General features: G+C 36.7%; 1 long non-coding RNA gene across 1 annotated transcript; it reads right to left on the reverse strand.

Annotated features, from left to right (window-relative positions):
- Positions 1-8,241: 8,241 nt before the first annotated feature.
- Positions 8,242-10,295, reverse strand: LOC136258343 (uncharacterized). Its single transcript, XR_010702753.1, has 3 exons — positions 9,997-10,295; positions 9,450-9,581; positions 8,242-8,306 (listed from the first exon to the last, which is right to left on the reverse strand). It is a non-coding gene; the product is annotated as an uncharacterized lncRNA (long non-coding RNA).
- Between the last annotated feature and the right edge of the window lie 13,741 nt (positions 10,296-24,036).

Consider the following 24,036-nt stretch of genomic DNA (forward strand, 5'->3'; position numbering starts at 1 on the left):
TATTATTTAATCCCACAATGGTTCCACCTACATAGCCATATATGTAATGCCCACATTTTTCAAGTCTGTTAGGAACCACACCCCTGGCTCTTCATGTTTTAGAAACCACGAAGAGCCTTGGTCTAGGTTCCTAACTGAAGTGCTCAGCACTAAAATGGTTACATTAAAAACAACACTAGGAGATTTTCACCACCACTAACTCCAAAGTCTGCTGCAATAACTACAATACTAGTGCTGTATCACTGGTGTAAACAGGTTAAGATAATGCGTGTAACTGCAAAGTAAACTGGTATATACGCCAACTATAGTCCAGTTGCATGTAAGGGAAAGTATTTAAATTGATCTTTTAAATGTGGTTGTGTAACCACTGGATGCTGTGGTTTGGTATAAAAATCTACAGAAACCATTGGGAAACGGACAACCACAGACACAAAATCTATTTTCACCTTGAAGTATCCAAGGTTTTTAAGCAGCACTGGAAACTACATTGATTTCTACGCCTGACGATATTTGTCTGCTGTAAATATGCTACGCCAATAGCGAGTTATGAGCCAGTAAAGCGTGGAATTAGTGATGAAAATGTTTTTTGGAGACGAAATACACAGGCAGCTGCTTGTTTTTTGCAATCTACCACAGGTACAATACAAGAAGTGTTACAATCACATGGACAATGTATCTTGGTTCACTGAACACCCTATTAACTTTGTTGACTGTTATGTCAATTCAGTGCTTTCCTGCGAAGCAATTCACTACTTATTGTTGATTTGTTGGCGTTCTTGAATGATTTTCTAGCTTGAACTTACGAATATCAGCTGTGAAAATCCTTGTCTGGTAACTTTCTAACTTCATGGCCCTAAACTCAGGAACCTTTCGTCCTATTCACAGCGGATAACCATCAAACAACAGAGAAATTAATGTAAATTCTTTCCATGTACAGAAAATTGGAACATACCATATACTTTGTAAGTAACGGAAGTTTTAATGAAGTTTAAATTCCTTTAAACATAGTTAATGGTGGGAGAAGAACACCAAGTCTCCCCCTGTCAGTGGTAGAACAGCACTAAATGAAATAGTGCTTTAATAAGAATATTGATGCATGCGCAGTTGTCACACGAGGCCAGCTGAGCAGCTGCTAGTGAGTATACCCTTAAAACCCCTCCCACCACTTCTCTAACCTGGTTTTATGTACTGTATGTTGTGCTAATTTTATTTACAATGTTTATTTTGAGTAGCTGGTGCCAATGGCCAGGATGGTCGATCATAGTCACATCTTGTGCAGTAAGCCTTGTGGGCGCAGAATATATGCATACAAGGCCGACTAGTCTCACTCGCCATAACTGCATACATTGTACCTGTATGTGTACCTAGCAGAAGCTCCAACAGCACAACTGGACACCACATTTGCGGCACCATCTAGAGGCTGGCATCTGTTTATAACATTTAGCACAGTTGTGCACAATAATGTCTGCCAATTGATGATACTATACTGACTCCTGAGCTCTCTGACAATACTTCTGTATCCCTTAAATTAGTGGGCACTGTGTAATTGATCAAGGACATCCAACTGTATAAGGATGCCAGAATAACTATTCTGATTCATCTGTACATCTGAAATGGCAATTGAGCCATCAGTTCACTAACAACTTTAGTCATCACTGACTAAAAATTTATCTGCCCAACTGTCTTCATCAGTTTTGAGCATGCAAAATCTTGTTGTTGAGCTGGTTCAATCTGTTTAGGCATTTTTACTGGAATACTCTGTAAGATTAGTATCGACAATGCTCAGAAAAGAAGCTGGAGTATCATTCTGAAGCATTGTATTCGTGGCAGTAGATATCTAATGGTTTTGAAGCTTCCAGAAGACTAGGTAAAGATTCATAATCAAAACTTATTGCCGATGAAGTAAGTGTTATAATGTTCACATGCCCAGGTATCAACCAAAGCTTCTTTTTTTGTTCAAAGTGTATCTTCAGATTTTTCTGAGTTAGAGAAAGCTTTTGGAACACAGCTCACTGGTTGGTAACGTCTGCACCCAAGAAGCAAGATAGCCCCCAAGGCATAAGAAGATGCATCTGCTAATACAAATTTTGAATCATACATGGCTAGAACTTGAACACTGTTCACCATTCCCATCCCTAGCATTACAGAAAGTCGCAACTGACCTCTTGGAACACATCTCACTGGTTGGTAACTTCCATCTGTCTGCACCCAAGAAGCAAGATAGCCCCCAATTAAGATGCATCTGCTAATACAAATTTTGAATCATACATGGCTAGAACTTGAACACTGTTCACCATTCCCATCCCTAGCATTACAGAAAGTCGCAACTGACTTCTTGGCTCAGATCATTTGTTGATTTTCTATTACTATTCAAGACATATTGAGACTGCTAGACTATTAACACATCATCAACAGTGATCCAACATACCAAGTCTAATTTTGTCAGGCATGACAGTATCAATCATTAGGCTGCATTATTATTTCATCGTGATTCAAACAGTTAGCCAATATCCTTGGGTATCTGCACATCATGTGACAAGAAACCCAAACTTTCCTGATCAAAAGGAGAGATGGACAGGACTGTGCAAATGGTAAATAGGCAATGTGCTTATCAAATTTTACTTTTAACAGGATTGAATGATCTGTTTTGCTGCACAAGTGGCTTGGGCCTTGACGGAGCTCTGGCCAACCTGGAGATGGCTGTATGCATGCAGCCGGACAGCTCAGTGGCATTGAATAAAGACCTGTACTGTAAATGTCCTATCATTTAGCTAGCTTTGAGACCTACAATTTGGGCCATTTTATCCCTAGCTTTCTCTTTCATTTAGTAGATAATCTCTCACACTTCCCTCAATTCCTGCCCATCACCCCTATTGGAGCTTGTCTGATACAGTCCTTGAGTTAAAAACTATCTAAAATGGTAACAAACTTAGTTGTTGGCTACTTGTACAGTGGATGCTCTGGAAGGTGGCTAATTGGGGGCTAAAATGAGTGAAAACTAGCTTCAACTATTGGCAAGCATTTTACAATAGATTAATATTTTACAAAAAAACTGACACCACAAACCAAACTAACAAATGACGGAATCTTTATAATGTCAACATCATACAGTATGGTAGTACTGTATGGTAGTACTGTATGATCATGCAGCTTTGGGCTTTCCTGTCCCTCAGTTTTCCTTCAAAACAGCTAGATTGTTATTCCTTCAGTTACCTTATAACCATACCTGCAGGTTAGAGTTCAATATCTTCTATCTTGGCTGAGAATATCATCGTTCAACTTATTCCTATACAAACTTTATGAAAGTTCCACAACTATCGTGGCCATTTTTACGTGTCTGACGTCATTGTGAATAAGGTCCATTGATCCAAGCATAATCAAACCCAAAAATGCCTTCAGAGCAACCCTTCAACAAGTCATTTTAAAATATCTCTATTCAACTGAATTTTCTAACTTCAGCCAAGCATACACTGTAACTCAACAATGCATAATGCTATGGGCTTGATTTTTCTCACTGTTTGATGTTGTTTTGTCCCGAGATGTGTGTTTTTCCAACCGAACATGTATTATGGATTTACCTTTGTCCTCCTTTGTATCTCAGTTCTTTTTGCTGACAATGCATGATGTTAATCTACAGTAGTGTGATACAGCTTTACTGTGGCTGTGGTGGTAGCTATTAAGCATATCACCCATATTTTCTGTAATGATTGCAGAGACACTTCTTGTACTGTTCATTATATGTATCATTCACAACATAGCCACTGCACGTTTCAGTGGGGCATGTGTTCAGATGCACAATTATAGCATGCCTGGTGCCATTCTTTCTTTTGATGCGATATGCATGGGTTCGTTATAAAAAGTAAATAACCAGGAAGAAGTAAAAACTTTAAGTTGGAATAGGGATCAAAGAAAAAAAAAACTACAGTACAGCCCATTTATAACTTCACACACGTGCGTGGCATTTTTGGTGTGGTGCCACACAGCACCACGGCACTTGCCACGAGACATTGTTGTGTGGCCCACGCCAAGTGTGCTGCATGGCACACACCAGTGGTGTCCCATGATTAGCCCTCACTGGCTGCCATGCATCGTCCTTACGCCACACGTGACTGTCAATGTGTGTACGTAAACTACAAACTCTACTGTAGTTACATGAACAATGCTGTACTATAGGGCTGGGACCAAGCTTTGAATGTTTGTGGGTTTGAAGGTAAAGTTAACTTTGAATCATAGAAGTATCAACGTTCGTCTCTTCGTGATTGATTTTCGTGTGCCACGCCCACTTTTGCAACATCAAAGTTTAACTTGTTACCATAGTTGTAGCCTTAGAACATCTTACAGAGAGATAGATAATGCATGAAAAATGTCCTTTTAGCCATTAGTTGGTGTTTTCCTATGCGTGATTGCAGTATAGTGAACATGGCCATTTGCAATAGATCGATCTTGTCATTCAGTAGTACTGCTATGAACTTTCCAAATGCTTATAAACTTATTAAATAGTATTAGAAAAATAAAACTTAAGAAGGGCATTAGATAAAATTAGCCATGTGTGGCAATGGTCCCAAGCGTTGTAATCAGAGGACTCCACACATTGTATTGTCATAGTGTGTCAATTTCCTTTCCCATGCATGGTAATGTCTTGTGCCACGGCGTGACAATGACCAGTCCCACGCATAATTTTTGCTTTTGCTACAGGAAAAGTTACGTGACGCCATGCCAAAAATGTCATGCATGCATGTGTGAAGTTATAAATGGACTGTATTGTAGTGAAACAAGGAATATCAAAACAAGAGAGGTTGTCTACACCTGCAGATACACAACTTATGGATTATTCTTTCATCAGTAATCTAACTCAAGTACATACATAATTAAACAATGAATACATGTATTTAGGGTGTGATTTAGATGTGAAGGTAGTGACATTATATATCTTCTGCCGTTTGGCATATATTTGTCTTCTTTAAGATACAGATTGTCAGACAAATATATAGCTCATGTGAAGGCAGGCTTATACAATACCTTGTGTAGTAAACATTGCAGGTTATTCGATTTCAATCTGTTATTTGGTATAGTGGCACTGCACTCTCTGGCCTGGCCCTCCAATCTTTTGTGTAGTAATGGCCAAGGTTGGTTACCTTGGCTGGCACTATATTGTATTAGTAGATGTGACCTGTAACAGAATAAAAGTTGCTACACACCACTGATGTAGAATTCAGCAGCATCACATTCAACCATTATAGGAGCACGTCATTTTGGGGGGATCCCCAGTATTTATAGTGCTTAGAAAATGGTATGTTAGCAATGCTTTGAAGTTCAATTAAAATAGAAGTTTCTATATCACAAAGAGACTCCAACACAAGCCCCTTGGTACTAATTGCAAAGACACTCAGTGGTTGACCACGTGCTAGTTAATCAGTTATCACTATGCACTAGTTCCTTGCTAGATTAAAGACTAAGTGCATGTCCTTCACCACCTATACCGGTGAGTTAACTTGACTGGAGTGCCAATGCCAGGTATCGGTGCTTTATCTTTGCTAGAAAATGGACTGCCATCGTTGCCACGACACGACAAGCACCATTACAGTAATGTTGCTTCCACATTGTCAGACAAATATATAGTTCATGTAATGGCAGGCTTATACAATACCTTGTGTAGTAGATGCAGTGACAGCCCCTTTCAATAATCTATCATGTGGTATAGTGGCTGCACTCTCTGGTGGCAGGTTGAAGAGTAGTGGCCGGGGCTAACTCCACTATACTGTATCAGTAGATGTGATCTGTAACAGAATAAAAGTTGGTACACACCACTAATGTAGAATTCAGCAGTATACACATTTAACCCTTAAACCAACACATATAAAAATGCTGGCAAAAGTATTGAAAACTGGAAAACATCTTGCACACAAGTAAGACTCCCACAAGGTAGTTTTAAAGCTTACATAATATTTAAGCTTTGTTCTAAGGTTTTTGAATGTTTTCTCTATTGGATTCTCTATTAAGATTCATTTAAAAAGTTAACCCTAATGGTAGTGATTCTCTGTTACCATTCATGAAGAAATTTTATTGAAATTCTAGTACTTTCTTCAAGTGAAAAAGTTTTATCAAAGCAATTATTACTGAGAAGAAATACATTTAAAATGTTTCCACAGGACCCTATGAATTTAGCGCACAGTATTGCTATGTTCCAGAAGTGCACAGAGAGCTTACAGCTTTTACTGTATAGTGTAGTAGAAAACATGGTAGCGTAACGTGAGCAATGTATGCTTACCTGTGTCTATAATGCAGTCACGCAAGAATATTAAACATGAAGAGCTTCATGTTCTGTTTAAACTTTTCAACCTAGTGGACTGGTTTTTTGGCATTCTCAAAAAGCATGTGAACTTGCATAAGCTGCTAAACCATAACCGTAGTTATATTCCATGCTACTGGCTGGATCATGTATGCTAGCACAGCAACAGTTCCCAACAGTGGCAGTTCTGTATCAGCTGTTGGCAACTGTTTAACCATTACAATAACTAATACTGTAAATGACGAAAGTTTGGTGAGATTCAAGTTTGGCAAATCAACATGCAAAATAGGTTGGTGGACAAAAGAAAATCACAAGGTTTTTCATTTTACAAAACCTACTCTGTACTATCAGCCCAACCTGTTTGGGAGTGGATGTAGGAGTCCTAACACTTTTCAGCAACTTTTCAAACCTACTAAATATAAATTTTTTATCAGGCTGTAGGACCACGTGTTCTACAGACTCGACTTTCAGCACTTGTGCTATAAAGCCTTGATAAACAAACTACAATAAATAAGTAACCTAGGCACAACCTTTTCTGTACCCAAAAAGAAATTAAAAATGGCGTATAATCTATGGGTGGGTTGGAAGGGTAAGAGTTATCAAAAGTCCACTATTGGTAACTAAGCAATGTCCAATAGGCACGCAAAACCTGATCAACTGGCTATATGAATACAACATTCTTTGCCGTTGTGATGAGTGACAAAAATTAATTTACATTACAAATGCAATGCCTTAATAATTGGCTTACTGGCAGTGGCAGTAGTGGTGCTGATCATATAATGGTAGTGGCAGTATGTGGCACATGAACCATGGTAGTCAATTTGTCCTAGAAGAAACAAACATCAGTATACATATTATTCTAACTAGGCTACTAGGACACTACTGCAAGTAATATTAATATTACAATACCTAATTGACTTACATCATACTGGTGGCTACACTGTTGATATGGAACCACCATTTTATTAGCCTGGAAAGTTAATAAAATGGAAGTAAAATACAAATTACCTTTAAATTACCTTAGGAGTTGGAGCTAATTGACTGTGGTGGCCTTCAGTGGCTAACTGTTCAATTTGTCAGAACTAGAGAAAATAGATAAACACACTCAAGCTGTAACAATTAATACTATACAGTACTATAGTAGAATGATCCCACAAACAAAATAGTGCCATTGAGGTTATGGGATACGCTTGAGTTCCAGAAATAATTTTTGAGTTGTAATAATTTATGTATAAAAATTATTTACCAAATTGTTTGCACTTGAAAGGGAAGCAGCCCACCTAGTTGTAATGTCAACAATGAGTACATGATGGGACCAACTATCCTTGGCTCATTTAGCAGTGTTGGAGTTGTTGTGGAACTTCAGCTTCAGCAATCTCTCTCCATGAAATCTGGATAGTTCTCCTGCGGGCTTCTATCCCTGCCTTGGAGGATTTGCCTGCACAAAGCTCAGGTGCCAGAGTGGTGCACAGGCATCCCACTGGGTTACAATAGCCATGTCTTGTACGACTGTCACAAACTTTGGTTTGCTTTTGCATGTGTGTGTTTGCGTGCATGTGTGTACTTCAACTTACATTTTATCCATGGTTTAATAGCACAAATACCATTGCATAATCCTAGATGAATGAATTCACATTAAAACAATTCAATGTACTACCTTAATAACTGGCTTACTGACGGTGGCAGTAGTGATGTTGATCACTTAATGGTAGCCAGTAGCACTGATGGTGGTGGTGGCATCTAATGAACCATGGTAAACATGGTAATTAGTTTGTTCTAGAAGAAAGTACACATAATATTCCAAGTGGGCTATTAGAGGAAACTGCTGTAAATAATATTAATATTACAACACCTAGTTGACTTACATCATACAGGTGGCTACACTGTCACTATGGAAATCACCACCTATAAAATTAATAAAATGCAAGTAAAATACAAATTACCTTTAAATTACCTTAAGAGTTGGAGCTAATTGACTGTGGTGGCCTTCAGTGGCTAACTGTTCAATTTGTCAGTACTAGAGAAATAGATAAACACACTCAAGCTGTAACAATTCATACTATATACAGTACTATATTGCCATTAAGGTTACAGGATACCCTTGAGTTCTAGAAGTAATTTTTATGTTGTAATAATTTATTGCAAATTAAAGGCCAGGTGATCTATGCTGTAATGAAGGAGCTGGATGGGGACCACCAAACTGGAGAAAAGCTGTGCATACAGAATCACATCCAATGTGTTCAAGCTTGCTGTAACTTAGTGCAGTTGATGGTGTTAAACTTACCAACAAGGACAAGAATGTAAAGCTATAACACAAGAATGCATGGTACAGTACAATTTCAGTGGGCTTTCAGCTTGAGCTCTAGAATGACATTTTCCAGGTGAGTAAAGGCTATTTAAAGAGTTATTACCAAGAGTTCTCCACTATTCTTATTACCATAAAGTTTTAATGGCACTTCTTGACACTGACGATCGGTGTCAATGGCCTTGGTCATAAAATTAAAGCCAAGTCTCAAATGAACACCTAGCTAGTAGCAATCTGTGCAGTGTTATAAATGATGAAGAATGTTTTATAGAGAATCTTTTATAGAAGCTTGAATATGTAAATATGCTGAGAGGAGAGTACAACACTGAAAGATGAAGTTGATCGCATATATAAACACTGGTTGCTGGTCTTGTTTAGTAGAAGACAGGATTGAAGGTCACTTGAAAGAATAAATTCACCTGGGGCCATATAATCCAGTATATGCTGTACCCCTATATGACAGCATTAATATTATACTACTTCTGGTACTGTACGCAAGGAAATTTTGACGTCAAAAAATTTGACGAGTTCAGACTTCAGCAGATTTGACAAATAAAATGTTGACGAAAATGAAGAAATTGTAGGCAAAACCTGTACTTTAAGGGCACTTATAAACATTTGACGAATCTACATTTGACGAATTAAACCGATTCATCAAATTTTTTTGACGTCAAAATTTCCTTGCATACGGCATGTTCTTTGGTAGGACCCACAGTGGTATCTTTGAGCCCATTACTAGATATACCGTCATCGAATTTCAAATGCACCACACAAAGCAACACTAAGATCCACGTAAGTTTTGTAAATGGAGAATATAATTGTAGATCATGTGTATTAGTTACATTGATAACATACTTTTAGATCATCCAATATCACGAGTCACCATAGTCAGGAATAATGATAGATGTTGGATGTGGGAGGCCTGGCCTTGCCAATTGATGCACAGACTAAGAGCTTCTAGGCTAACACTGGAGAAGTTGGTAAATTCTACAAAGAAAATATACAAAATGTCTGCTAATTAGTAGTATTACACTGATGTAACTATTTGCACAAGAATATCAGAATTTTTTACTATATTTGGATATAATTAACAGAAATTTTAACAATAGGAACCAGGAAGCTAGTTTAGCACCCACATTTGTACAACATTACAAAACAGTAGCAACAGAATTGTACAACAAAAATAGGGAGAATGGTACATCTCATTTAAAGCATCAATAAAAAAAGTTAAGCGACAAACACGATGAGACCCTAATAGCACTGTAGTTCATAAAAACAGGAATTCCAGTAATTGAAACATACCCATAGCATTAAATGTATTCTATTAAACTCAAGTGGGGTTCTTGCAGATCCAGTCATAAAATAGACACAATCACAGTACTTCAATAAACATACAACTTACTTGATAGGGGTGGTCAATCAGCAAGACTTATTTTGAGAGCCAGAGATGTAGCAGCTGTCACTTGTTCAGGAAGTATATGGAGCTTGTATACCAAACTTGCGTAGTGATTGCACAAGTCTATCTGTGACCCATTCAGCAAAAGTACACCCCTCAGCTTTGGTGTGGGTGCATGCATAGTCGTGTGCACGATGCTTTTTGTGGTGTGCATGCATAATGTGTATACACACAATATTGTATTGCTAAAAGTATCAATGGACAAAGTATGGAACAAATTTAATAAAAGCAAAAGGAATGCACTTTTCAACTTCCAATTAAAACACATATGTGTCATGGATATCACAAGATAGGAATATAAACAGCCTATCATGAGCTACACACAATACACAAGTGTTCAACAGAAGTTGAGAAGACTGTAATTGTCCATTTTCAGTCCTATAAATCCATAAACAAACACTACACACAATTTTCCTACAAACGTTTCTAGCAATTCAGTATGTGTGCATGTTTGCAGAAGCATACCGTATATTACCATTCTGTAAAAAACTTGCATTGCTTTTAAATTTTAAGGAAATCTATTGTCTTATTTTAACTGCATAAACATGGACATTAACAAGCTGCAAAAGTTTTTTACCAAGGAAGACTTGCATTATATAGCAGCAGTGCGTGCATTGTATTCAAGAGCTAATGAGTTGAAGTATCGTTATCTCAAAACATTAACTCTTGATGTATCTTGCAAAAGAACTTCTGATGTAGCTACAAATGTGCTTTTTGTGTGTGTAAATATGAACATGATTGTGGCTGTGTTGTACAATATCAATACACAACATATGCCATGTGTATGACGTGAACAGTGTACTGATATCATAACTGTATTTATCTGTATTAAAGCCAGATTAAAATAAACATCAGGTCAAAGCCCAGGGGGTGCTGCTTTAATATAAGGATTGCACAAAATTATAATAATAGCTTAATTTGTAAAGCAATGTCAATAAATGGCTGGGTATCTCAACCTGAGTCTAAACAGATAAACACAGTATGCATGCCGCCTTTCATTGCAAAGAAAAGAACACATAAAATAAAAGAACTATGGGTACCTATAATTCATCTGAACAACAGAATCTGTGTATCAATTCCATTAGTGAAACAATTAAATAAGCTAATAATGAAGGAGCGAGCCAGACATGAAAACTACCTAAACATTTACAACTTGCAAGTAGTCAAAACAAAGACACAAGACCGGGCAAGTGCATGGACGCATACATGGGAAGAACAAATATATGGGAAGTTCAAGTAGTCGGTGTTGTTATGACAATTCAGATGGTGCTGTGCAAAAGTCAACATGACACAGAAATCAGAAATAGTGCTGTGTGAAACTCAACAATCATGAAAAATTATTGTGAAAATTTCATTATTGCACTACTGTGATAATAGTAAACTTTTGGATTTCACTGTAAACTATAGGTGGCCAACATTAAAAGAGTTAATATTACAACTCCAGATAAAATTCTAACAGAAATGCTTTTAATTCTTTGTCGTGATACTAGCTTTCTAGCTATAAAGTAAACACAATTACATAATGAGTGACACAGTGATAAATTTACTGAGACATATATTTATAGTTATATCCTGTTATGAGGATGATATCATGTTATTTTACAATTCTGAGGTCAAGTTGACGATGAGTGTAAGTAATAACAATGATATCATCCAAGTATAATGAGTATAACTATTTTATATCCCAGTGTGTGGGAGTGTATAGCAGTTTATGGATATTAAAGTAAGTTCCTGTTTGAATTCCTTTGCAGATCCTGTATGCTAGAACAATGGAGCCAGAAGTTATTGAAGGAGGTTGATTCTTCACTATACACTGCTGGGACTGATTACTGAAACAACTGAAAAAATGGACACAGACTGGACATTTATTTAAAACAGGTCAATCGCCATATTAATCTCCTCCATGTTTTAGCCCTTGTTTGCCATGCGATGCCACATGACACGGTGTGTTTTTGTACTAACATATCCATTTGATCCATTAGTAAACAATACCATTTGGTTGTTATGGTGTCACGAACCAATCTAAGTGATAATTTCAGTTACTACTGGGGGATAACTTTCCACATAATAACATAATAACAGAGCCGCTCCACCCAGCGCAGTATTTGACACTCCAACACACTGGTACTTGTATGTTTAACCAGTTATTGTGATAACTCAATAATAAAAATTTTCATTATTCATACATCCTTAGTCAGAAATGTGCTACATACATATATCAGGAACCTAGTACATTTATTTGGTAACTATATTTTCTATATTATACATATTTTGTAATTCTATTTTTTTGCATACGTTATTAATTACAAATACACAACAATTTATTACTGTGGAATCTACAATGAAAGGTATAGCCAAAGTTTCCCACAGAGAAGCATCTAAGCAACCATTGTAGCTTAATATTGTTCTTTTCTTCCACATAATTTCTTTGGAAAAACCCTAAGGTTGTCTTAAACGCAAAAATCTATGAAATCCAAAGCAATGCAAAGCCATCTAAACATGATATATACTACTTGTTGTACTTCTATTTTTCTTTTTGTGTTTGAGGGCACTGAATGTACTCTATTGGACAAAAACTATTGTTTTGTTGATAACCAGCAGTATGGATATGACACACAGAGCACCAATAAACTATATCTCATTATGAGGACGACATCAACTGAGCACAAAGAATATATTCTAGTGAGTGGGAGTTAGTTTCTGATTGAGTTCCTGGTATAAGCAATTATAGCTAATAAAGAATAAAATTATTATGACTTGTGAACCTGTGCAAAGAAAGAATGGCCCCAGAGTTAATGTTTCATCTGGACATGCACTCCAAATATCAATTACTGACTCGAATATGAGTAGCCAATATGCTTCGTTTTTAACCATGTTCAGCCTGTTACACAGTGATACAAAGGAAGGACAGTAGAAGAAATGCCTCTGCAATCAATTCAGTCACTACAAAAATACGAGTGATTTATGCACCCCAAGTATCAAATACTGACTTAAAAGTGGAAGTGGTTTCACTTTCAACTATGTCCAACCTGTTACACAACATTACATGAGAACAGTAAGAGAAGTGCTCCTGTAATCAATCCAGTCTGGACACAAAGGAGGACAAAGGTAAGTCCATGATGTGTGTATTCTACATACTGCGGTATTCCAAAAGGCACCTGCCAGGCTGAAGCAATATCAAACAGTGAAAAAATTAACTCCGTATCCATAGCCATTATCAAGTTACACTTTTTGTCTGAAGGCATTAGTTAGTCAGAAGAAAATTCTACTAGATATATTTTTAGCAACTTTTTGGAAGCATTTCATGTTGTACTGAAGGCACTTTAGGGCTTGGTTGTACCCAATACTGCCAAGACAACATGAAGGTATTGTGAGGCTTACTTTAGGGTGATATTTTTGATCAGAAAAGCCCAAACCTTCATGATACCTAATATACAGTACTACTGTACTGTATGATATGTGTAAACGTGTAACACATTGACAGGAAGAATGTATTTGGATAGCAAATATCACATTAAGGTTCACTAAGCTAGAATTCAGCAATACATAAAAGCACACTCAACATTTACCACTGCTGGTTGTCTACAAATTCAAGCACTAAAACAAAATGTTACAGAAATAAAATGAATAGTATACATTATTTAGATAGCTTTGCATAGTTCTGAATATCAAACATTGATCTGTAAGCTGTATGTCACTATCAGGTGAAGTGTGTGTGCTCTCAGGCCATATTCATATTGCAAGTAAAAATGGTGGTAGCCTCAAATTGTTAGCAGTAAGTAGTAATTTGTAAGCTTCACTATAATCAAAAAGATAATCTAAATGTATTTTGTGACAGCTGTCCATCCATCTGTCTGTCTGTCTGCCCTGTGTATTCCTATTAAAGTCAACTCATTCAGTTTTCCTAAATTTCTTTCCTACTTCTTATGCTACACTTGTATAAAGTTCAGGCCAGTTCTAGATACACTTGCAATATGAATACCACCTGTATGTAACAGACACTGTACATGATGATGACAAATAGTTTACAAACCAATCAGACTTTTGAGTAAGGTCTACACATTTGAGAATAACACTCCCTACCCAAAGTAAAACCTCCCCTGGTAGACCCATCTTAATCCAGATTCAGTATACTTTTTGCAATGAATTGTGAAGACATAGTGCACTGAAAAGTGCTTAAAATTAGGCCTATACATAGAAAAATTGGGAATTTTTAACTAGAGTATGGACCATAGCACATCGATAAAAAGTACTGAAACAAGCTGGAGTAGTGCATGATATTAATTCACAGTAAAACAATAAGTGTTATATCCCTACCGTGCATTTCCATTATGGTATCTTGAGCATAGTAGGGATATAACACTTCTTATTGTTTTATTGTGATGATCCCTACTCTGGCTGAAAATTCCAAACTTTTCTGTGTACTTGTTTGTTAACTTTTTTCGTAAATAATTATTATGACTGGTGAACCCACGCATACCACAACTGAAATAGTGCCACGCGCCCCAATTATTGTCTGAAAAGTGAAGTATCCATTACGTTTCATTGTCAGCTATGTTCAACCTGTTACGCAGCATTTTGAATCATGAAAAGCACCTCTGCAATCCATGCATACCAAAAGAAATGGTGCCGCATGCAACAGTTATATCGATTATTGTCTAAAAAGTGAAGTAACCATTACACTTCGTTGTCGCTATATTCAACCCATTACACAGCAGTACAAATTAAGAGCTGTTTGAAAGGCACCTCTACTCTCAAAATAGCAAATAAGCTGGGACATTTTCCATTACAAGGGAAGCAATTACATGCTATCACCAAATCAACACTTTTCACTGTCAGCAAAGATGAATGGGACACAAAGGAGAACGCTGGTAAGTCCATGAAGAATGCATTGTACATACTGCGGTATGCCAAAAGGCACCTGTTGAGCCGAAGTGACATCAAACAGTGAAAAAATCAAGCCCATAGCCTTAGCCATCATTGAGTTACGCTTGTCTGAAGCCATAGGCAGGCAGTCACTCACTAGAAAATTTTAAAATTCACTAGCAACTTGTTGAAAGCATTTCGGGTCGATCTGAAAGCTTGTTTGGGCTTAGTTTTACCTAACCAATACTGCCTCATGGTCGTCAGGGAAAATTGAGGTTGCTTTTTGGATGATTTTATTTCGTGGGACATGCCTACTCCTTTGTGGTCCCTACTATACACTACTATACACTACTATTGTAGTGTATGATTGTACTGTATGATGTACATGTGCTTCACCATAAAACCATAGTTTTCACTCTTACTTGTACAATGCATAGGAAAGCCCACTCTAAAGTTTTTATGGTTTAAATTGTTTTATACTGTAGTTTGTCAATTGTGTCCTTTCCCACAAATTCTCTTGACAAAATCATTGACAAAGCCTCATGGCTGCCCTTCTGAAGAGCCCTTATGGGAATGCCGTTCACAATGTAAGTCACTACCTGTATTTCAAACTGGCATAAAGCAACCACTTCAGTGCAAAGCTTATTATACCTATGCTGAAGTGCATCATAGCATAGAGTTTAATTATCTACTTTTACTATTAAATACATTTGCTAATACTGAAAGCATAGCTAAAATAATAGGCTAACCACAAAACAACTATCAAGATTATGCATATGATAATCTTTACAATAGTTGAGATATGGGACTTTGATATTTACTACAATTGGAATGTTTGTTGATTGTGGCAGGTCACATGTCAACATCCAAGATTACATCACATAACCTTGAGGGTTGAAACATGGAGACCACAAGTAGGATTGATTACTCTTCCTGCAGCCATTATCATTTTGGTATATAAAACATTGACATATTTTCTTATAGATAAGTGGCATCATGAAAAATATCAAATACTTGTTGAGTAGTTGTAACCATTTGGAAGATCATCAATATAAGTGTTTGAATGCTAAGCAAGTTTTGTGGCAGTCAATCTGAGAGAAACTTTTGTGACAAATCTTGCCAACTGTAAACATGTGTCGCAAGTTGTGAGCTGTATAAACAAGCTGACCTGTTCATCATGAGAGAAGTACAGAGTGTGGTGAGTGTATAGATGACTACACACATTAAGTGAATATCTGCTTTTAAAGCCCACGTTACTTTTCCATATCAAGTACACACACATAAACCAAGCATGCACTCATATGCCTGATTTAAAAATCAAGTATGAATATAGTGAAATTGCTTACCCTACAGCTAACTAATACAAAAGTTAAAGTACAGCCAGGTATAAGAGACTTGCCTCTTTCTGTTCCCATGATCCCTACTAACCCCATTTAATTAACTATTAGACAACATAACCACTACAGTACAGTATATAGCAGTGAGGTAGAAAAGCAATTCAGGATACATCCTACTGACATGATAACTACTTAACTGCCAGGGACATTATTTTCAATTGTGTAATAACCAACTAGTGATTTGTCCAAAGAAATTACATTGAAAAAAAAAACTTTTATAAGCTACAATATAATTACAAAGATGCTTTTCTTGGTCCACCTGTAGTTATTACCTTTCTATATATTCCACAGCAAAAAATTGGAGGCATTCTTAATTAATAACACACACATTAGTTAATTTACAAAACATGCACAAACAAGTAAAATAGTGAACAAAATTTGTCGACTAAGATCCTAAAATTTAATGTAGCACCATGACCCAGCTGCATTGATGCAATATTCAGATACAGAAGCAAAGGGAAGATGTGTATAGCAATGCAGCTAGATCACTCTGTATTTAAGGACGTGTGATATTGAAAAATTTTATTATTGCAATAATGCACCTCATTATCGCAATATCATGATAATTGATTTAACACACACAAACACTAAACAAAATACTGTATATGTCTCATTATGTCACTCATTACACAGCTTTATATCTATAAGTGGAAGTCAGTACCACAACAAACAAAAACAACCCAAGTATCCTGTTTGAATTTTTCTTAGAATGTACAGTAACATTACCTCATTTCAGGTTGGCCCGTGTGGTTTACAGTATTATCCAAAAATCTACTATTACCATAATAAAGCCATAATGAAATTTTTACAATAATGATAATGATTATCACACAACACTACTCTATGTCTGAATCTGTGTCATATTCTGCATAGTTGGGTCTAGGAAGAGCCCTTAGCCGTGCAGATCTCCTAAGTGCAACGGACCCATTTGCATTCCTTGAAAGCCAATCACACCGACTACTTTCGCTACTTTCCCTTCTATCTACAATGATTAGCCTTCTGGCTACCCGTTCGTTCTCGCCTACACGTTGAGCTTTGCGTTGTTCTTTAGCCACATCTTGGGCTCAACGGGCACTTTCTGCTGGTTGGATTGTAGAACGAACGGGTAGCAGATCTTTTTCAGCTTTTTTTCTAATATCTTCGCCATGTTTTTCCTTTAAATGCTTTATGTAAGCTAGAAGCGTAGTTCTTTTTTTTGACCAATTGCACGAGCCTTCGGTCCATTCCGGATTTAGACTATGGGCACAGTTGTATTCATATTTAGGAGTTTCCCTACTGCTCTCTGCTCCAATCACACTATTAGCGTACTCTTGCCACCTTTTGGAAGTAACTACAGTTTCGGTTGTTCCATTAAGTTTGGATTTCAATCTGTCATTCTCTTCTCGCAATGACTGGCAGTATGCATTAAGGTGCTCCATTTTTGCAAGCAGTTCTTCAAATGCAGTGCTGTTTGTATGTGATGGGGTGCTGCTTGCATGTGGTGCAGCAGTGCCTGTTGATGTGGTGTGCATGGTGCGTGCATGAGAATGCATAGTGGGTGTACTTATTGAGTGGGTAACTAATAAATGATATGCAATCAATTCCTGTAGCCTGGTCATATCAAGCTTCACATTCTCATTGCACAACTGTGGATGTTGAACCACAGTAAAAACAGACAAAAATACTTACAAATACTTACTGTAAGTGCCACCTCTACTGCACTTGACAGCTGCTTTAACTCATATCTTGTGAATGTTTCTACATTTGTGTAGACATGCAGACCACCCCTGCTGCGGTCTTCATCATCTTCCCCAATCAGCCTATCATATCAATACATACACATTATGCAGTGCTTATAAATTATATTCAGCCTCAATGTCTTATTAGTGTGGCAGCATTGGTGGCAATTGTACACTATCTTTATAATGATGATTTACCAAATTTTTTTATAATAATATAATTTACACATAGTTAATGGGGGGAGTAGAACACTGAGCCATTTCACGCAAGCTATGGGACAGCATTAAAAAGAAATATGAATTAATAAGAATAATAACGCATGTGCGGTACGTTAGCTTCACTCAGTCGGTTCAGCAGTCACACAAGAGTATGACTGCTAGCATGTTACATCAATTGATACAGTTAAAATACAATTCTATTGAATTCATAATTTGTTAATTATTTTGTAGTTCATTAATTACCACATCCTGTTATTTAGGAAGGGAAGCTCACAAAACACGTTCAATCTGCCGCACTTATTTTTAACATTGTGTGATGATTTTAAAATGACGATGACTCAACCTATAATATTATACTAATAAATCATCATTATCTAAGTCAGTTAGAGATCATGCCCTTGGGAGTTGTGTTAGAAAAACCTCAGCTTTAAAACCTTGAAGATCTTTGTGTTAGGTCTCTAATCTATGCTTAATTAAATCCAATTATAACATCTTACAATGTAATGGCTGTCTTAGTATCCTCTTCCATTATTTCAACAGCACTGTAGAATACATGTAAAGACAAACAAACAATAGTTAAATGCTCAACTTATAATACCATTATTTGCATACTGCCTATGTATATACAGGTACACAGAATTTGGAATTTTTAACTAGAGTATGGACCATAGCACATCGATAAAAAGTACTGAAACAAGCTGGAGTAGTGCATGATATTAATCACAGTAAATAATAAGAAGTGTTATATCCCTACTGTGCATTTCCATTATGGTATCTTGAGCACATAAAGGGATATAACACATCTTATTGTTTTACTGTGAATTAATATTGTGCACTACTCCAACTTCTTGTTTCAGTACTTTTTATTGATGTGCTATGGTCCCTACTCTTGTTGAAAATTCCAAATTTTTCTGTGTACTTGTGTGTTAACTTTTTTTGTAAATAATTATTACGACTTGTGAACCTATGCATACCACATCTGAAATGGCACCGCACACCCCAATTATCGTCTGAAAAGGGAAGTATCCTTTACACTTCATTGTCAGCTATGTTCAACCCATTATTTTATGCAGCATTTCGAATCAAGAACTGTTCAAAAAGCACCTCTGCAATTCACACATACCGAAATGATGCCACACGTCCCAGCTATATCAATTATTGTCAGAAAGGTGAAGTATCCATTATGCTTCATTGTTGGCTATGTTCAACCCATTACACAGCAGTACGAATCAAGAACTGCTCACTGTCAGCAAAGATGAATGGAACAAAATGAGAACTCTGGTACATCCATGAAGAATGCATTCTACGTACTGCGGTATGTCAAAAGGCACCTGTCATTAAATCCCTACTTTGGCATTGAACACAAAACAATTGCTATACCATGCCAACGTAGGGATTTCCCACTGGGCTATGCTATAATAGCTACCATTGTTTATCTCTTGTTTCACTACTTCTATCGCTGGATCCCTAATTCATTTTTAAATTCATAATTTTTAATATACTATTGTATTGCATGATTGTTTATGTACTAAATACATAACTATTTTCCACTTTTGCAGTTCATCATTACTTATTTCACAAATACACAAGTATAAGAAATTTTAAAAGCTAGCAAGGATGATTACAAAGAAAGATCTATATCACTATTAGATGAATACATCAACTGTCAGACAATTCACTTAGTGAGGTAAAGAGTTATATTTATATTTTTATACACAGTTACCATGTTTTACTGGTTAATAGCCATGGCTCACATAAACAGACAGTAGCTACAGCACAAAGTTGAATTGCTGTCATAAAAGTAGCCCTCAGATAAGAGCTGCGACTAGTACCTGAATATGTTGATGCAAGTGTTACTAACAGAAGTTTGAAGTAAGCAAAGGAGTTGTTTTTAAGCAAGGAAATTATATTTTCGAGAGGAGCCAAGTGGATAACAGCATTAACCCTTTAAGGACCATCGTTGTACATGTACGTCCAAATATAGCCTCACGCGAAAGCCAAGCATCGTACACGTAAGTAGCAGATAACAAAGAGCTATATCTTCGCAGTATTAGATGCTATGGGCTTTAAACAAAGACGAATTCGTTCGCCATTAGTAGATGATTGTTTTGCTACACAATGCCAATGCCAGCTTTCTAATTTTTAGTATATTATATTTACACAACAACAAAACTAACCTTGTACAAATCAGTCCACATCTTTCGCCTGTAGCTAGTATTAAGCTACAATGAATTTCACGACACGCTTCATTTAGAGATGCATCTAATGATATACAAGATCACGTGTTGACGCTCTTTAAAAGGAGTAAAGCAATGGTTTGTAATAGACTTCATCGCGAAGAAGACAGGTTGTCACCAGTGTTAACAAATCACTTTGCTAGTTGAAGATGGTAAGTTCTACACACTTATAACTTTGATAGTTCTGCTTATTATTGATAGGTGAATCTGTACTACTACAGTTTGTATTAGCCCTTACTACATGTACTTCCTGCAGTTTTGATAACACTACAAACTTGCTAAGTAATAGAATATGCAAATTTCATAAAACTTGCGGGTTTTCAGGGTAGGCAGTGTATAAATTACTGTAGTCCTTAAAGGGTAAAGGAATGGTTACTTGAGGTCATTCACTCAAACATTCACATAGGCACAGTGGGGTACTGTCCGATAAGCTCATAGTAGCCACTCTTGGATAGTATCTACCTTCACATAGTACCCACATTGCTTTCCTTCCAGAAAGTTATAGTAGCTATGACTATTAACCAGTACAACATGACATGTGCTACAGTAAGTCAAATGTTCTATTGTCATCTAAAAAAATACACAAAGTACAACAAACAAACTCAACTTACTCTCTCTGTGCATCTTCACTTGGATCTATATCCATACATATATAAAAAAGAATCCTGATAATGCTATTTATACATACAAGTAGCTATATCAAACAATATGATAGTACTGTATAGTAGGGACTACAAAGGAGTAGACGTGGCCCACAAAATAGCATCACCCAAAATTAGCCTCAATTTTCCCAGACGATGATGAGGCAGTATTGGTTAGGTAAAACTAAGCCCAAACAAGCTTTCAGATCTACCTGAAACACCAACAAAAAGTTGCTATGGAATTTTAACAAAAAATCTATAACAGAATTCTCTACCGACTGAGTAAGTAAGTGACTGGCTGATTTTTTGGTGTACTTGTAGTGATGCATGTCTACTGTAAGCCTTTGTTGAGATCTCCATGGCAGTGAAAAAGAAGACTGAAATGATGGATGAAATCTGCAGGATGTTCATGACATAACTCATCTCATAATACGCCAATAGCCACACCATGATGACATCTTGCAAGAGGTGCAAATTGTATGCAACACAGCTAGGGCTGGGACGAAGCTTTGAATGCTTCATAGGTTCGAAGGCTAAGTAAACTTCAAATTATAAAAGTATCCTTCAAAGCTTCGTAATGCACTCATAGAATTACAAATTAACGTCGTTATCTTTATTGCAGCTGCTTATTCCTCTTGCGTGATCAATGTTTGTCTCTTCGCAATCGATCTTCGTGTGCCATGCCCACTTTTAAACCATCGAAGTTCAGCTTGCTACCATAGTTGCAGCCTTAAAACACCTTATAAAGTGATAGATAATGCATGGAAAGTGTACTTTTAGCCATTACTTGGTGTTTACCTATGCATGGTTGCAGTGTAGTGGGCATGCCCATTTGCAATCGATTGATCACGTCAGTCAGTACTGCTGCCATGCACTTTCCAAATTCTTACAAACTTTTTAGAAACATAAAACCTAAGAAGGATGCGCATATAAAATACAAGATAACCTGTAATTTGAAAGCTAACACCGAAGCTTCGAATGTTCCAACATTTTATTAGCAAATATTCGAAGGTAAATTTCAGTATTCGTCCCAGCCCTAAACACAACCATTCGGCACTGTCAATCTAACTTAGACAACTGAGCAGCATGTTCTAGCTAGGACATAGCCACTGTGCTCTAATTGTTTCAGAGAATGGTTGTCAAGCTCTGATCAGCTGCACTCGATATGATTTCAAGCCATGATTACTTGGTTCTGTTTTCAGTAGCAATCATTATATGTATCTACAGCTAGCTACTCCTGTTTATGTACAGTAGTTGTAAACATTTCAAATAATTTATATAGAAAAATATTGATAAGAAAAATTAATGGCTCTTCATTTCATGAAAATATGAACATGAAAGCATAGAAGGTAGACGGTCGTCAGAGCCAGAGCCACATGTGAGACCAGTGTTATGCTGTGCTGTCTTTAGCCTTGCTGGCAGGCTTGGAGGCAGACAATATTTGGCTTTGGCAATTCTCTACTTCCTGTAAAAGTCTTCTTGTTTTTAAAACTGGAATAGAAGTTAGATGCACTAAGACTATTCTATAATGGATGTGATGCTGTTTTTAATAGCAGCATCCCATTAATATTCAGTGATTAACCCACCATACAGTAGTATCTACTGTGTGATACCTACATGCATAGTTCTATAAACATACAATAGTAAAGTCATTATAACACGTACATCATTGACTGCACAACAAACTTTTATAATACAAACATAATACAACGATAAATTCCATACCAGCATCGTTCACATTTGGCCTTTTTGGTGCTTTTGGCCCATTGCTATGGCCTCCCTTATCTTTGCTTCCTGAAACATACCACTTAGTTAATAATGATAACATAGATATCATATAATATGCATAACAATCCTTACAATTATTATTACCACAATTTTAGAAACAAATAGTGGTATAAATGGGTTAATGGATTTACTATATATTTAACCAATAAATTGGGCTTTCAAACTAATTATACCTGCACACAGGTATTTGAATGATGGAAATCTCAATAATAAGAATTTACTTAGGTACTGTAGAACAGTTTATTCTCAGTTTATTACCCTGTGACAATAAAGGCGTAGCTGAACTATGTCTAATGATTAAAATTAGTGCCAAATATGTGTAGGTTAGAGATCTAGCACGAAGATCTGAGGGTATAGTCTCTAACTTAGAAAATGTATGCACTTTATATGGGTATATAAAGAGTATATGGGTCTCTAACTATAAATGTATGCACTTTATATGGGTATATGGGTCTCTAACTTAGAAAATGTATGCACTTTATATGGGTATATAGGTGGAGTCATTGTGGGACTGGGTTATACTGTATGTCGTTCTGAAATCATCACACACTGTTAAATAATTTCAAAAGACTAAACGTGCTTTGACAAAGCTCTGAAAAATTGAAGCTTGCACTGCTTTCTTTCACCAGTTCACAAACCTTAGACTTGGGATCCTACACAGCTGGGCTGAAAAGGCAGTGATCAATAAGACTTAACCTCGATTAGTACTCGGATTAGCAGTAGCCAGTGCTCACAGTAGTGTAAAGAACATGATTGTCAAAGAAGCAGCGTATGTGGATTTATATGATGGGAATGATTTGCCACAAGTTGTGTCTTCAGTGGCGCCACAGTAGTATGAAGAACAGAAGGCACGGTTTTGAATACGGACCCCATCTACATTACGTGGTGTAAAATAACGTTTCTGCAAGGAAGCCTACCCATTTAGGTCTTTAGTATTGTTCAATAGAAGACGAAAACAGCCTTAAAACACCATAGAAACAGATAGGCACTACACAGAATTTTCCATAATATTTCTGGACTTCTCCGCACATCGTAACAAATGTATGTACACTGTTATTCCATAATCGAATTGTTTTAGGCATGCCTACAAAATGAATAGAGTGGTTAACCACCTGTTAAC

This window comes from Dysidea avara, chromosome 6 (assembly GCF_963678975.1).
Source record: "Dysidea avara chromosome 6, odDysAvar1.4, whole genome shotgun sequence".
Lineage (NCBI taxonomy): Eukaryota > Metazoa > Porifera > Demospongiae > Dictyoceratida > Dysideidae > Dysidea > Dysidea avara.